General features: G+C 41.3%; 1 long non-coding RNA gene across 2 annotated transcripts; it reads right to left on the bottom strand.

The window, feature by feature from the left end:
• Positions 1-1,496: 1,496 nt before the first annotated feature.
• Positions 1,497-16,362, bottom strand: LOC126400451 (uncharacterized). Of its 2 annotated transcripts, XR_007570973.1 has the most exons (3): positions 16,072-16,362; positions 4,232-4,434; positions 1,497-2,395 (listed from the first exon to the last, which is right to left on the bottom strand). It is a non-coding gene; the product is annotated as an uncharacterized LOC126400451 (long non-coding RNA). The 2 variants fall into 2 exon arrangements; XR_007570972.1 differs by lacking the exon at positions 4,232-4,434.
• Positions 16,363-17,810: the final 1,448 nt, after the last annotated feature.

The raw sequence follows: 17,810 nt of genomic DNA, 5'->3' as shown, positions 1-17,810 counted from the left end.
AAAAGACAAGGTTAATGCAGTGCGTCGCTGCTTAAAGCACACTTTGCTCTTTTCAAATTTTACCATTGTGCCTGGCGAGATCAAAAGGGCCCTTTCAACATGTCGCTGCGTTCAATGAGCTTTCATGTCTCCCCTCATTACTGGAAAACTTTTCTTTGATTGAGCCGAGGTCTGAGCGGAGTTTGGTCAGACAATGGGGCTGGACGACTTTCACCAGAACACAATGAGGAGGCAACAAAGATGTTGTCTCAAATCCCTCTCGAGATGTTGGGCCCCCACGCTTTACTGCGGGCCAAACCGGCCTGTGAATTACAGTAAGACCCCTAAAAGTGAGGATTTGTAACTCCTCTGATCAGACTCAGCTCACGACCAGCGGAGGCTAAATCCCCGCAGAGAACCAGCGGCGAAACAGGGGATGAGATGAGCTTCTCCGAATACATCTCTGCCCCTTTAAACCCTGTCTGCTACTCCCTGGAAGAATGGTTTAAAGTTAAGTTAATTCAACTTTAGATTTTGCTCATTTTAACAAAATGGAGGGCTGTATATTCAGTGGATCTTTTAAGAGAAAATTTTAAGTTACACATGACACCTTCACTTTAGAAAGAGATATTTTATTCATGCAATTTCCACACAGTTTCAAAGGGTTTTTTGTAGTTCTAAGAAAGTTCATGCCAGGGCACCAATATTTTTTCCAATCATTTTTTTAGAGCAAACAAAGCCTTGAGTGAATCCTTGAGTGTACACACACTCCTCTCTGACTCTGAGAATTGGACTGCAAAAGTCAGGAAACACAGACAGAAGTGGCGTTTTACTGATCAGTAGCGGGTCTCTGAAGAAACAACTTTTGACCTTCTTCTTCCTCCGTCTTTCTATCACACACACACACGCCATTTTTTTAATTCTTCAATTTCTCATTGTCCACAGTATATATATTCTTACTCACAGCCTGCTTTTCTGTATCTGTCTCTCTGACTTTTACAACTTAATTTCCTCCCCTGTTGATTTAAATTGTTTGTTTTAAAATATTTTTTTTATCATCTTTCCAGTGATAATAACGGCTTTATAGGCGCAGGTAATTACAGACTGTGAGACCAAAATGCCAGCAAGAGACAATATAAATATTTGAGTGATTAGAAAAAAAGAAGCTGTCCCTGTGACCTGGGCTAAGTAGAAAATTGAAAATGAAATAAACTGTGCCTATTGTGAATTTTCCATCCTGATAATTTTCCCCTTTTCTTTGGAGGAGCCAGCCAATAAGAGCCAAGCTTTTGTTCCTGTTATCACACACTGTTCATTTGTCCCCCAGCCGGAAAGCCATGTTAAGATAACGCCATCCTATCATCTGATTGTCTTATCAAAGTTGAGCGACACAGCACCCCCAGTCACTCTGAACAATCAGTCAGCCCCGATGAAAAGGTTAAGTGCTCCACACACCTCTTGTTCAAGTTTGTGGTCCAAATACATAAACAGCAAAAAAAATAAATAAACCATGAGTATTTATTACACACACAGTTTATTCAAGATTTATAGGTCATTTAACAAACCAGGTCCATGTAGGCCAATACTCAAGCCCTGTTTAATTTCTTACGGCCTCCTCTCAGCATTTCAAGTGCAAGAGTGTGCAACCCTTATACAGCGTTTGACACCAGGGTCAGTGGAATTGCCCCACTTGAACTAAAAGACATTTAGTTTGGTTTGGAAAGTGAAAACTCGAACACCATTAATTTGTTTGCTCTCCCACTAGTCATGACCACAGCAAATGCCATCACCTCAAAGAAGTGGTCGGCCGTCCTCACTTTTATTTGTTTGTTTCTTTGGAGGGTGTGAGAAGTTGTGGAGCGGCGGCTGTAGCGGACATTGGACTTGTAGGGGGGGACGTGGGGACACTCCAGAAGGAAGGCTTTGCAGGGGAGAAAGCTATAGGGAGCTAGCAAACAAGTTAGCTAGCGACTGAGAGCGGGGGGGAGCAGCGGAGGTGGTGATGGTGTTGGGAGGGGTGGGGATTCATTTAGCCAGGCATAGCTGCTCTTGTTTGTGGTTGTCCCTGACAGCGTCGGCAACGCTGCTCCAAAGCACCTGTGTTTGCTCACTAGCTTTCCCCCAATCTGCTCGAAAAATGCTGTGAGCATGTCACATGGTGGCCAGATAGCCCGGGCACCATGGGAATACAAAAGCCGGGGCTTTTAGAACAGTTAATCATTAATGGAGGCCTCTCTTTTGTTCCCATTCAGCTCCACGCTGACAGAGGCTTTGATATTACATATGGCAGACAGGTCAGACGTAGATATAGCCAAGTACATCGACGGGGAAGTGCTTTCAGGTCGCATGATGCAGGGTGATGAAAGTAGACGGAAAGCAGGGATGGAAAGTGTCCTTCAAAGTAAGCCATGTGCATCTGTAGAGGATAGGGAGAACAGGCAGGTCAATACATTACATTTTATGCTATTTTATAATATGACATAGGTGTAGATTACGTAGGGGCGCAGGGGAAGTGCACAGCTCCCTCCCAATAAAAACATGAAAGTAACAGAGGACATTATTTTGATTAAATTAAAGATATTCAAATCATAAATTGATGCAGAAAAGACACAAATTGGTGCATAAAAATTCTCCAAAAATGCAGGAAATCAAATGTTTGATGCCCCAGTGTTGACCTAAACCCTAAGCCCTTGCAATATAATCATTTTAACAGCGCTACGAACTGGTAGAGGTGAGTCTAATACATGTGGGTGGTACAAAAAAGCTCAATAAGTGTGCTTAATTACACTGGAAGTCCTACAATACCAAAGAAAAAAAAGTTAGAATTAGGACGACAAACTCGTGATTACACAATTGTCACTGATTGGCAGGATGGCAATAAACGGAACAAGTCTTTCATGGGATGGGAGGCCACTTTACCAACCCCACAATTAATTAACATGCCCTAATCTCAGTTTGCTCTCCATCTTGAACTGTCAATGAAAAGTCCAGGACTCATTTCATGCCCGTCAAAGTGGGCTTTAGAACAGGAAAAAAAAAAAAATGCATGAACTTGCTTTCACAAAGCAGGGCCGAATTTATCTCGAGGGGAGATTAAGTTTACACAGCCACATTCTTATAAAGCACTAAAAGGGTCAGAGACAAACTCTTATCTCCCATTTACCTCAGCATGCCAATGGTTCTTTATTGAAAGTTAGTCATGACCCCGCCCCAGCCCCCTCCAGTGCTAATAATACTGTATGGGAGTTGGAGAGGATAGTGGGATCACAAACATTTACAGCTGAAAATGTAGCACAAGAGGAGGCAAAGTGGCTACTCAACGCAGGATGCTTGGTGCGCCTAGGAGTCAATCATTAACATGGCACTTTTAGTGATATCTGCTCTGAGTAGAAGTCAAAAGATAAATGAAGGTTGTGTTTCAGGGAATGAAGTAAGGCTCCAACTTAGGTGCTTTAGCAAACATACCAGCCCACACATAGGTTTCTTTTGAGACGTTTTTGTGGCCTCGGTTCTCATGTCGCAGTCTCACCGAGACAATGTGTTCTCAAGCTGGACAACAATAGTGAAATGACTCAGGTTTGTATTTGTGTTGGCGTCAGTAAAGCACTTCCTGAAACCTTTTTACCTTCTCAGCCTTTCCAACATCACATATATTAGTTTGTACGTGTGTGTTCTTTTATGAATAACCTTTTATACAAATAATGAAATGGCTTTCTATGTACAACAACATGCCCACAAAGGTAACTTAAACCAAATGTAATTAGTTGACCTATTTTGAACATCATATACGGAAATGTACATTCTTTCGTTCTTCTGCAGCATGATGCAGAGACTCAACCACAACATAAAAACATTTCATATCCTCTTCGTCATGTGTGAGCGTCATGCAGCCATAAATCTTTCCCTTCCTTACGTGCAGCTTGACTTCTCTACAGTGTGTTTATTTGCTAACCCTGGTCACCGACGATAAGGGCCATTGGTGTCCCCAAACCGTATAGCTTGCAATCTCTCTCAGTGACAACACGCCTCATGTTCCTACCAACGCGTTTGCTCGGTACTGCCCTACAATAAGAGGAAAAAAAAGAACAAAACATAGGTGCTAATAAATCCTCTTTCTCAGCTATAGGGAAATAAATTAGGTTGAGCAGAGTCAAAGGATGGGCTTAACAAGTGCATGCTTCAAACAAAAGTTCCTGTTTCAGGAGGGAAGGTGCATGGGTGATGGATGGCTTGGCAAACATAGTTGACATACCTGGCCAATGCCATGGGCCGGTCACAACCCAGGACTGAGAGGGACATTGTGTGAGTGTTTGAGTGTGTGTGTGTGTGTGTGTGTGTGTGTGTGTGTGTGTGTGTGCGCATCAGCTCTTCAGCAGCTATCCCTCTTCCCTCTGAGACTTCCTCTCCCTCCTCTCTTCCACTCAGGCCGTGGGGATCACTTCAGTCAGCAGAGCCCTGTTTGACAGAGACACAGCCTCCATATAAATCCCATCCTCCTATTTATTTGATGTGCAGTTCTACTAGGACGCCTTCGATCCGTCCTCAGGGAGCCCGCATCTCAAAACACTCAAATAGTCTGGGTGTGGCGATAAGCACGGGGCTGGAATTATACTCCCAAATTCCCAAATCCTTATAGAGCATTGTTCCATAGCGCTTTAAGACACATACACAGGGAGAAAACTGACAGGCATGGACTGGTGAATTATTGTTGTTTCTATTTTATATCCTTTAATGTTTAATGTGTGTGTGTGTGTGTGTGTGTGTGTGTGTGTGTGTGTGTGTGTGTTACATGTAAAAGATAAACAGGAAAAAATGTGAATGTATGACGGAAAAAAAAATGTCCACGTTGCTCCATGAGTGCAGTTTGGAGCGTGGGAGACGGGTCAGTGCAGTCTAGTGGATGAGTGGTAGACCTTTATGGGGAACACCCAGGAATGTTTAGTTAACTCGCCCGTCGCATTCAAGCATGTGTGTCAAAGGTGTTTACAGGGTGTTGACATTCACACATTGGCAGAGAGGTAATGTGAATGGTGGAGCCATGTCTGGCTGTGCTGGGCCCTGAAAGCGTTCAACAAAACTAATGTGAAACGTGGTCTGAAATGTTCCAGCGTGAACGGTGGCATTTAAATGAAGAAGTTGAAAACAGTTTTGCAATTGGCCTTTGTTCATTTTTATTTAACCAAATTTTCATGCACCAAAAAAAAAAAAAAAAATCTTATTCTTAAGGCAGCATTTTTAGCAAAAAAGCATTAAAATAAATATTTCCTTTACACTGCCAGTGAAATTAATGTAATTGTAAATAATAAAATATGCATTTTAAAGAGAATATTTTAATGTTTTAATATTTCGGTTAATACTGGCTTTTGACTTGTGTTGTTTTGTGCTTTATATTTTGTCATTATTAAATTATTGCATCAAAAAGATGATGATTGTGAAAAATATATTCATTTTCACATTTGAATACATTTGTTTTTCAAATGTAATTTATATGCTAAATTATTATTTGTTTTTTAAAACATTTAATTCTGTTACCTGTAAAATGTAATGCAGCCTCATTTTTACTGTTGTATTTTGTATAGAATGTAATGTATAGAATTTCATGACATCTGATAATTAGTTGGATCAATAATATTAACAAAGCAGTTGTTGTTTTTTTCAAAAGCAACATGTTTTATCTAATTACATATTTAGATACTGATTTAAAAAGACAATAAAAGATGCTTGTCCACATTTTTTTCCTATAGATACTTTCCTTTGAAAATAATGAACCTTTTCTTCCAGAGGATTTTTGAAAACCATTTATATATTTTTTTGTTTGTTGTGGTCGAAATGTAAACACAATATAATTACTCTGATTGTAAATTTCATGATGTGGAATAACAGTTGGAGCCACTGATAAAACCACCCTGATAATGTGTGGTTTAATTTCCCTTTATGTGATGGCTTAGCAATAAAACACAATTATCAAGTCATATATCCTCTCATTGTAACAAAGGGCAAACACAAGATATGTAAATGTTTAATTGCTCATAACAGTGTGACAATAAATCATATTTCCATATTTTTTTAAGTATTTTGTTTGTTTTTGACACATAAATAAAAACTTAAATGTTTTCATCAAAAACTGAGAAAGAGGCCATTGGAAATAATATTTTTAAAACAATATTCTAACGCTGCTATTTTCCACAGACAGAAAAAGAAAAGTACTTATAATTCTAGAAGTATTTAAATTTTGAAAATGTGTCCATACCTCACACAATATTTGTCTCAAATATCTAAACCTTAAAAAATTGATATAAGCCCCCAAAAAATGTGACTATATATTTTCTATTTTTCGAATACAAAAGCCAAAAACCTAATCAAAGTCATTCTCGGAGGAGGCTATCTTTCCGTCTGCAGTAGGTTGCCAAAGAAGCAACCAGTGCCAGCAAGCACAAGTCAGCATGTCAGTCTGTCTGTCTTTCTGTCTCTTCATATGACCACCCACTGAGAGCTATGGGCCATGAAGTGAGCAGCTCCTACCAGCTTCACACTGACCTACAGGTGACAAGACACCTAACCTGTCAAAGTGCCTCTACGTCCAATTCCTTTAGGTCACGTCAGGTTTGGCTCCTGAACAGCACACCACAACGCTGCAGGTATCACTCAGACCGCCATTGTTTAAGGTAATTGGAGGGGTGTTGTAAGTTTCCTCCAGTATGACTCACACGGCTCTTTTCTCCACCCATGAATGCTGGAAGATTGTAGGTCATAGTGAACTTAAAAACGAAGTCCTCTCAACTCATAAATTACACGGCCACCGACAACCTTAAGCAGTGTTGAAATGCCTCGCACAGAGCTTTATTTCAGCGTTGGTGGAGCGTGAAGCTGAGAGCACCACCCCACAAGGAGCTGGGCTCTCACAGGCACAAAATAAGACAGCTATTTATCTTGCCATACCTGAGGTCTGACAATGCTGGCAAAGCACTGGTGGTGCACCAAAGGTGGATGTGAAAACAAGCACTTACTGTTTCTTAATGATGTTGCTCTTTGAGGTATTGCTTCCGTAACAGGTCATGTCTTTTTTCTTTTTTTTTCTTTTTTTTTTTAGTGATATGGGCCCTTGTGAATAAAGTCTGGTCTTAAATGTAAGATTTTCTGCCCCAAACAAAAGGGTTCTCCTTCCTGGGACCTGTCTTGGCACAGCTACTGGCACTTTGAAATCTGATCTGATAGATTAAGAGCTTAGCCATTAGAATAAACCATTGTGGAGTCATCATGGGTTGTGTTTTCACTCTGGTCCTCCAGCAGTGTGTCTGTGTTAAAGTTTAAAAGAGCAATTGTGTGATGTCTCATTAAATGCACCGCAAATAAAAGGAAAAACTCTATATAATATATGTATTTTTCGCTTGGTTTTATAAATGTGACACAGCCAGTGAAACTTCTCAAATGTTTTCCCTCACAGCATCATACTGTGTAGAAATCATCCTCAGTCTGACCACCCAGGGGGTCCCTGACACCACAACCTTTACAGAGGGGGATGGGCGTGTGTGTCTGTGTGTGTGTGTGTGTGTGTGTGTGTGTGTGTGTGTGTGTGTGTGTGTGTGTGTGTGTTTGTGTTTAGGCAAGTGTCTGCTCACATGCATGAATATGCTCCTTCATCTTATGTGTATTGATCCTCCTGTGACATCCCACTACTTCTTTTTTTGTGTTTGTTTGTTTGTTTGTTTGTTTCAGATACATTTACTTTTGTTATTTTATTCGACGGCAGACTTCTACAGGGAAGCAGGCTTACTTTACATTTCCTGCCCACGCAGACAACATTACATGTATTGAGTGTGAATACGCATTCAGCGGAGAACTGGTCAATGTAAATGCAAACACAAACCAAAACAAAAGAGCACAATATGGATCCCTCTCTCAGCCAGAGCCACTACACTTGCTCTGTTTGCCCTCTCTTCTGGCTGGAGTTGCCATTAGGTCATATAATGACCGCATCTCATTTCTCCCTCAAGAGCCCTCGGAAAGCTTTCTGCCTTTGGCTGGAAAAGGGCATCATTGTCTGGGACTCCTCACTTTGATTTTTCTTGCATCCCAAACTCTTTATCATTTTTTCCCCATTGTTAATAAAAACGGATTCAAACTGCTCTAAAATGATAATTCAGTCTTGTGCAAAACGCCACTTGGGCATCGTTATCACACTCTGTGCTTGACTTGTGCTGCCTCCTCTAAGAAGAGAAGAGGGGTCAGCCGTTATCCCCCCTCCCCGGGCCACCACCCCGCCTTTTATGGCAAAGTGTGAGCGATTCAACCCCTAAACGAGTACACATGCTAAGGTGAACAGAGATACACGAGCGATAACGCGTTCAACTAAACAACACCGTCATGGCAGGCAGAATGTGGACAGATAAATGACCATACAGTATGGCGTACAATGGGAATTAAAAGTATAGGGCAGCTGGGCTCTTATCTGGCCGGGGAAGAAGAAACCAGGCAACAAAGGGAGGCCTAAGACTAAGAGGCTTGATGCATGGGAAAGCCATGGGCCGGCCATTGTGGCTGCCCTTCTGCTGAGCAAATAGTCCAAACTGTTCATTCCCCATCTCCCATTCTCTCGCCGGTACATTGTTTGTGTCCTTGCATTTCATTCTGACTGGGGAAGATTGCTCTCAGGGCCAGTGAGCAAACAGTCCAGAAAAGAGCCAGCTATCTCCTGCCGTTCCCAGGAGAACTAGCATTTTTATTTCAGCTCCAAGCTGTCAAAGGATTGGAGAGTTTATGTCAGGATCCTGAATTAATTGCTTTAAGCCTCGGGGCCGACGCCGGCGTTTTTATCACCAAATGTTCGGTAAAATGTTTCCTAGCAAATTATGCAGCCCCCCCCACCACCGCCACCACCATCGCCTCTTTCGGTCGCCAAACATTTGGTATTGGATACATACAGGATGAGTTTCTGCAACACAAATGATGTGTTTAGTTGTTGTGACAGCACAATGGTGTGAATAGTGATGGGCTATAGCACGGCTGTCAAGGATTTGGTGGAATGAAGGCAAACAGCAAACTTTTGTGTGTGTGTGTGTGTGTGTGTGTGTTTTTCTCTCACTCTCTCCATGACGGTGGGTACACGAGCCAAGCTTGGCAATAAAGTGAGTAAGCTTACAGATGCCTCAATAAACCATAGCTGTTCAGACATTTGGTGGACCGAGCTTTAAAGGCTCCAAACTGTCCTATGAACTGCCAAACTGATTTCAGAACCGTCTGTCATCCTCATATCCATCCCATGCTACTGCTTACTTAATAACTCTACACAGTATATCATACATTTGGATCTGTAAAACTCCCATATATGCCTGCAAACCATACATCCAACCTAACTGCATATAGCAACTACTTAACCATCTGATGCAACCAGTTATAGGACAAACTTTGCACTAGTTTCCATGCAGTGAGTGCATTAATATCTGTAATGTTAGTAGTGAAAATCACCCAGTTGATACAGTTGATAACTTTCTGGCTCCTAACACACTTTCCGATCCAGTGCATCAATCCCAAATATCCCATTTATCCTATGCAGGGATCTTTTTCTTTTTTTTTTTTTTTTTAGTAAGAAAATTGCTGCAGTTTTTTTATAAACATCACTATGTTGCCATATCTGGATGTTGTGTTTTCATTCTCTATTGGCTCCCACGTAAACGGGCCAAAAACAACACAGGAGCGGGCGGTCCAACAGTTCCAGTCTTCAGAGCCACACACCAATAATAACTGAACCTGGATCCACCATCTGGACTTTGCTTTTCTTCACACAAATGCATCTGACGGCGTAGCGCGCCATTGTATTTGCATCAAAAAAGCATTAGCAATATTTCCCCGTGCCGCACGATGCCGTGATATTTGGATAAATAAGCCCTTTAACAGACTACCTGTCACTCACCCATCGCTGGCTACAATACATCAACAGGGTGGTCCTCCAATCTAAATAATGGCGGGAGGTGTTCTCAAAAAATATGCAAGTACATTTCACCTGAAATGTTTGCATACGAAAGGAAGTCCATGTGAGATTTGCATGAATTCATAAACACAACTGTCGTGACACTATGACCTAAACCATTGTAACAAGTCTGCACCCACAGCTAATTTAACTGTAACCAAGGCACTCAGTAATGAAACATGATATATATGAGATGCCCTTCTCACCCAAACATTATCTTTCTGCTGGGCACTTCAAGATAAGGGTATCCCAGCTCTGACCAATAAATCTGCCAGTTGACTCCTTAATCTGAACGGATATTAAGTGACAAACACTGCGATGTTTCTGTCAGTGTCAAGCAGACGAGGGTTAAATAGTGTGTATCAGGGGACTACTCTGCAGTGGGGAAAACATACAGGCCTCATCCTTCACCATAATCTGCTCAACAGCCCTGTAGACACCTCCCAGCTTTCCTCAATCCTTCAGCCGAGCATCCGCCTTTCCATTATAAATAACACAGCCATTTATATGGGATTAAATTGGGGATTAATTTGATTCAAGTCAGGGTATGGGAATTCATTAGCGGGCTGACAGTGGCACTATACATGGGGGGAATTTAATTTGAATCCCCCAAGGGAAGCACTATGGGGCACTGGGGCCGTGTTGAAATGGAGGTCTTAAAGACAAGGGGGGATATTGTTCCACACTTTAGATTTGGACACTTGTAAGGTGGCACTTTATTGGTGTTGATGGGCTGTTATCAAATTGAGAGCAGCAATGCTATTAGGTGAGAGTGTAGACAGACCGTGCAGGAAGGAGGAGAGTTATCTGAGGGGAAAGAAGGCTCAGATACGGCCATGTCTGTCTGCTTGGATCAAGAATAGTTCTTGACACTCGCATGACCGTGAGGAAGTAAATGCAGGTTTTTCACACAGATTTGGCTCCCACTCATACGGTATTATAATGAGCAAATTATTTGAATGTCAGTGATTCTCATGAATGTTGAAATGGCATATCTTTCGCCGCCATTCCCTACAAGCTGTGCAGTGTAAAGCAAAGGCATTAAATTCAACTCGGACGCAGATTACAGAATTCACCCCTGCAGAACACCAACCTGGCATTCTCTAAATTGGACAAGTCCCATTGTAAGATAGCCTATCACAGTGCACATGTCTGCATAGGAGAACATATGCAGGACAAAATATTCCGTAGTTTGTTATTCCGAGGACGGCACCGGGGGCACACGGGCTTGTTTGCCTTTGCTGGGAGAGGAGATTGGATTGGGGGTTTAAATGAATCGCTGGCGCACCACGTTTATAGGTTTCATTAACTTTTAATGAGTTGGGTGTCCTTCGCTGTGATTGGCTGGCAAAGCTCTGCCTTCACTTCCTGGAACTGGAGCTGAGGGGGAAGTGAGGAGATATTGCAGCATGTTGGCTTCCATGTTATGGGCCATGTGCTGCTGAATGTGCCACACTGGGTGGAAATGGGTCAGAAGAGGGGATATAACGTGGTACTATTCCAAAGCAGAAGCCCCAGATATCCATCAGCACTGGCAATGGCTGAATCTAAAAACCTGGAGGTATCGAGTCTCGAGGGGAATAAAGAAAAACCTTGGCAGATCAATCACAGCCAAGCAGGCATCCCTTTACCACAGCTGACTGACATATCGTTTTATGGTCGCTTTGCCAACAAGGTTTGATCTCAAAGACAGGCATGAGACCCACTGGGAAATGCCTGTGGAATTACCAAAGAGGAGCAGGAAGCATGAGTGCGTGTGTGCGTGCACACAAATGCTGCCTGCAGTCAACTTGAGCAATACCTAACTTCATATTTTGAGCATCTTTAATCTCCTTCCAATATAGTATCTTTCTGCCTGGTTGATCACACATCTATTATCTTGCATGGAGGGGTGTTTCTGTACGCTTTATGATTCTCCTTGAGAAGCTAATCCCCTCCTCCAGTGCGCGCCTGAGCCTCACTTCAGCACTCCCGAGAAACAAAGGCCATGCCTGTCAGCTCCATTTTTATCTCCATCACGTTGGCACAAGATGGAAAGTTCTTCCTTCAGTCATTTGCATTATCTCCATCACCTTTGATTGTCAGTTCTTCAGAAACATTGATTAGTTTGGTAAGGTGGGGAATGACTTCTCCTCCATTTGCTTGATGACAACCCACAAGGATAAACACCGACCATCCATCCACTTCCAGGCGTATAAAAGCAGCAGGGTAGTGAGAGGCACCCCGTCCTGGCCTGAATGGATTGCCTTTAGGTCACTGCGTGTCCCACCAGCTGCTGCCTCGCAGTACTCAATGGGCATTGTTGGTGGACCTCTCTCTCTCTCTTTCCCTCTCCTCTCTCTTTCTGTCTCAGGACATGAAGGAGTCCTACGCTGGAATGTCACACAGTCGTGTCGGAGGAGTGCGGACACATCACAGTCAGCGGCTGCATTCTCACCCTGTCCATCCTGCCATTTCTCTTAAACACACACAGACACACACACCTCTTCTTTCCATCATAACAGAACTCCAGACTGACCTTCATGTGTCCAGATTTACAAAATAATAGCCACGAGTGTGCAACTGTCCAATATTTTAAGATTAAAGTGTCAGTAATGATAAGAAGTCAACAGCAACCATTCAAAATCTTGTTTAAGAGACAAAAGCACGTCCAGAATGAGTCGCAGTTTTGCATGAACAAAAGAACAATTGAAGGGTATGTATGGCTTTGGCACACATCTGTAAATCCCTGATTATACTCAAGAAGGATGTATCAGAAAAACAACTTTTACATAAAATCACATATAAGACTTTCTACACTTTGTTGCAGACTGTGTAAAACACCCTCACTGCACAACAAATATTAAACAACCATTTAAATATGAACTATGTGGTATTAAAAGAGTGATATGCATGGTTTGCAAATGCTTGCAATTTTAAATTGAGTTTAAAAATATCACATATTTAAGAAATTTTGGAGGTAAAGGCCATTACACTCAGACAGCTAATTTGAAGCTTCAATATCTGCCAGGAGCCCAGTTTAATTTGCTCAGTGATAAGGCTACATTATTTTGACATTTTCAACCATTTCCTTATTAAAATTAGAATATCACTAACCTAAGATAAATACTTAAACTTAGAATGTGCGTTTGAGGCCTGTTTGATGCCCAAATTCTCTATAAAGCTATGTGGATAAAAAGTTAGAGTCACGTTGAGTCCCATTGCTTTACACTGAAGTATTTGTCCAATGTGCAATTTTAGTTTAAGTTATACTGAATTTATAATTAATGTTTTCTTTATAAAAAGTGAGAAATGATTACCATGACTGCACACAGGTGTGCAAATGCTTTTCATCTTTTAACTCTCATAACAGAATTTATTTTAGTGTATAATATGACAACAGACTTAAGAATGTATTTTTTCTGTTTTAATAATAATCTAAATTTTGATTTTCCAATTTGATATGTAACTTTATTGTCACGTTTGTATCCTTAATTGCTAATAAGCCATTTACCAATAATAGCAACAATAGCAGCAGGACAATAAATAGTTGCAATAGAGGCCAAATTTATTACTAATTCAGGTCAAATCAATGGACAATTTTACTAGATATTTTTATCTATGGCTTAATAATTTGTATAAATTTTGTATATAATAATATAATGGTGTGCCTTATTTTTTCCACACACCTCTCAAAGTGGACAAAAAAATCTAATACCCTATCAATGACCACATTTATTCATCTGCGGCGGAGACGTGTGGAGCAAATTGGAGGCACATACGGTGGCTGGCCGGACAGGCTGCCGGAGCGTCACACCGGGACGGGCCGCCTGCTGAGAAACCATGGGTGGCTTTGAGTTTTGACTTTGTGGTCCCTTTAATATACTGAGGGACGGCAGTTTGCCTTGCTAAGATATGGGATTAGGAGTATTTCTGGTGAAAGAGGAGTTAAGTCGGGCTAGTGTGGACGGTCCCTCCCCTGCAAAAGGCTGAGACAGAATTACAGCTTGTTGGACCGGTGTCCCGCCGTCGCTATGGAGACAGATCTACTTGGGTGTTCCAGTCCGCGAGCTGCAGCGTGGAGCCTATAGGTGCGGCAGACGCCCTGCTGTATATAACAGCATCTGACTCCATGAAATAACTCTGCACCCGAGTATCACAGATGCACAACCTGATCAGCCATTTCTGATTATTGAAAAGTTGTGTCTGAAATTATCAGACACATCTGACGGCTGCAGCTGAGCCTCACGTGGGAATTTTAATATAATATTTCTTACATTTTTACATATATAATTCCCCTCTTTAATGCATCAAACTGCTGCAAGGATTGCCAGTGCCCTTATCTTGCTATATTTAGTTGACGCCCATGGGTGGATGCGCATATGGCTTATAGGGTATTGAGTCATTCAGTGAAAATAGAGGCCCAAACTCGTCTAGGCAATAAAATGCATCGCTGTAGGGGAAATGTTTCACTGTGGAAGTCTGGTAGAATTGCATGCTATTTAAAGACATGGCATGAAAAAATGTTAATTGCTTATTATTAGAGTGCAGGTACATCTTTATAAAGAAGCTGAACTATTAATAGCAGGTATTTTAACCTATAGGCCTACTATATTATTTCTTGGTTTGGTGCATTCTCTATTTTAACAGAACTTCATCATATTTATATTATATTTATTAATAACAGCAGATTTCCCGTCAATACCCAGCAGCCGGAGTGCCTGCAAACGTGCAAAAGACGCGTCTTTGTGTCTTCACTAGAAAAGAAGTTCAGATTTTTCAGGCCTTAATCAAGAAATATGCAAATACCACCACGAGAAACGCGGAGAAATCAGGTTAGCGGAGTAAAAAGGATCAACAGGCTGCACCATCCTTTATTCAGTTGCTATAACAACAGATGTGCTCGTCAATGATGGTGCGTCTGCTGCAGAGGCATCCACCCTGATGGAGACAAAGTTAGGAGATGGGGGGTAAAGGTGCAGCGATGTGGCCTCGGCGCACTTTTGTCCGCCAGTACAGATTGAGGTTGGTTACCTTTGAACCGGCAAAGCTCCAAAAGGCCATTCCCATCTCAGTGCGCGCAGGAGAGGGCTCGACTGGGGTTATCCCGCCTGCTGAGGATCGGAGGGGAGCCGCGTCCGGATACTGTTGTTTGATATTGGTAAATGGACATTTTTGGAGGGCTCTCCATCTACGTAGGATTTAAAGGAACAAATTATCCGAATACGGCGACATTATTTTTGCAGAAATATTAGGGGCCGCTTATTTCCGGAATATTATTTTTTAATATATCATTATCATTATTATAATTATTATTGTTATTAGTATCGCAGCGTTAAAAGCTTATTTGAACATATAAAATAAAATATAATGAGTTTAAATTTCTGAGCAAGATAAAACATATATTACCTTAATTTAATAAAAGCTTGACATCACGATCACGAGCGCTTTTATGTATATTTGACAATTATTAGTTTGAATATTCACTGACAAAAAATAGGCTAAATCCATTTGTATTAATAGTGGCATAATATAAAAGCAGTAGCAGGTCAGAGCTGCAGCAGGACTCGTTTTCATGACATCAGTGCTGCAACAATATCTGTCAGCCGTACACTGCAAAAAATATCCAACTCAACAAGACAAGAAATAGTCTCATATTTCTCTGAGATTCGCTATTTTCACCTGTTTCCGGTGTAAAAATCAACTCGAATTAAGTCTCTTTTTTGAAGAGAGATGGTTTTGTTATAAGGAATCGCCAGCACTGAATCTAGTGGAATTATCTTATCTTCATTTCTGCGCTTTTTAAGTTCCATTTAAAATCAGCAATCAGACTAAATCACCTGTTAGTGACACTTTAGTTTTTGCAGTGTAGCAAGATCTCTCTCCACGCAACTCAAAGACACAGAAACTTGAAGCAGTCTCCATCACACAACCTGCAGATCCCCTCAGCTTTGCACCACCCTGTCGTGAAATCCAATACGTCTCCTTTCTCATGAATTTAGGATATCAGCTCCTGCCACTACCCCTGCCCCACCACCACCTCCCCCTCCTCATGCATGTCCGGGATCTGCCACCAAACCACGTCTCCCCTCTTGTTAAAAATCATTTTTAAAAAACGAAATTGGAAATAAAAAAAAGCTTCATACCTGTGCAAAAATAAGCCGGTGCTTGTTGTTGGCAAGCCACACAGGAGCCCATTGTAGAAGCTCGCCTTCTGCCTTCTGCAAAGGGCTCCAGACATCACGGCATTTATTTGAGCTCAAACTCTGTCACTGTTGACTTTAGCACAAAGCAAAGATTTCACTGCCCCGCTAGTTAAAAAAAATGATTATTTTACAGAGATATCGATCAGTGTGCTATAAAAAAAATCAGCTTAGCATTATATGTCTAAAATGAATAGAACGAAATTTAATGTCTGTGTAAATTTACAGAGCCGCGGCGTCCTATTCAAAGTTTACACTTGTGCAATTTGGTTTGTGTGTGTACTCTTCCCTATATGTGGGCATAGCCTCCACTCTATTGTTTACTGGCTTTGTTTATTCGCAGATCACGCTGTTTAAAGTACGATCTGTAAAGAGGGTCTGGAGAATAAACGCACACTTTAGGCCCTACGTGTTCAGAAGGCGAAGGGGTGTCATTTGGTTATAAGGGGAGCAGAAATTTCCCCCTGCCTGCATGGCCTTGGATTTCAGCTCAGCAGGGAGGGAGCAAAAGAGGGGGGGGGGGGGGGGGTGATTCATTTGGACGACAACTAGCCTATCTTATCTAACAAGAGGGGAGGGTCCAACTACTTTAAAAATAGGGTGTAGACAATGGGCCCCCAGATTGTGGGGAGAGAAGTTAGAGCATCACATCCAGGCGGCTCTGTTCCCAAATCAGCCCCCTTTTCCAGCAACTATTCTCCTGCTCCACGGGGAGGCTGTTTTATGTGACAATGACACTTAATCTTATTCACTGATCTAAACTTTGCTGTGTGTGTGTGTGTGTGTGTGTGTGTGTGTGTGTGTGTGTGTGACTGGGATAAACCTTGGTGACTGGCAGGCAGGCATGGTGTTTGAGTGACAGTGTTAGATAAAGGCTTGAATCATAATGTGTCTCACTGTATGTGTGGGAATTTAAATGGCTGATTTAATACATGTAGATCATTATTTGACCAACATACACTTCTTCTTCTTCTTCTTCTTCTTCTTCTTCCTCCAACTCTTCCTGCAGCAGTTGGATTTTTTAAGGAGATTAAACTGCACACTTTTGGTTAATTGCATGATTTTAAATTTCTGCACACACACATTTTAATTTGGAGCAAATTGTGCTTTCTTCTTTTCCTAAAATGCATCTCTGTAGGGATGTCTTCCTCGGCACTGCGGTGCCAAAATATACAAAGTGGTTTGGTGCGTTTGGATAAACTTTTCCTGCATTAGTATCTCACTTTGCGTTTGGGATTAATAACCGTATGCCTGATTTGTTTACATTTTCTTAACGACAGATTGAGAGCATTGTTCTCGTTGTTGTCCAGCAAAGCTATTAAGCCCTGCTGAAAATGTGCGCTTTATTATAAAAGCACATGGATAAAGATTTTTTTTTATTAGAAATAAAAAATAGTGTAACTCAGTGTATGCACATAAATGGAATTTGTCCGTGTTATTATGCATATTATAAATAGATTAAAAAAAAAAAATAAGTAAATGCTTTTTTAATTTGCATCTTCCTCTTTGCAAATTTCAGTTTTTAATAATGAACGTGTTAATGTAATATAATTAAAATTATTATTTTTCTGTAATGTGAACTATTTTGCACGCAGTTACTTTATATTCTGTTATATTCATTTATAACAATTTTACACAGTCCACCTTCAATAGGCACACACCTGCTGTAATGGTTGAATTTA

This window comes from Epinephelus moara, chromosome 14 (assembly GCF_006386435.1).
Source record: "Epinephelus moara isolate mb chromosome 14, YSFRI_EMoa_1.0, whole genome shotgun sequence".
Lineage (NCBI taxonomy): Eukaryota > Metazoa > Chordata > Actinopteri > Perciformes > Serranidae > Epinephelus > Epinephelus moara.
This window is presented reverse-complemented; position numbering and strand designations above follow the sequence as displayed.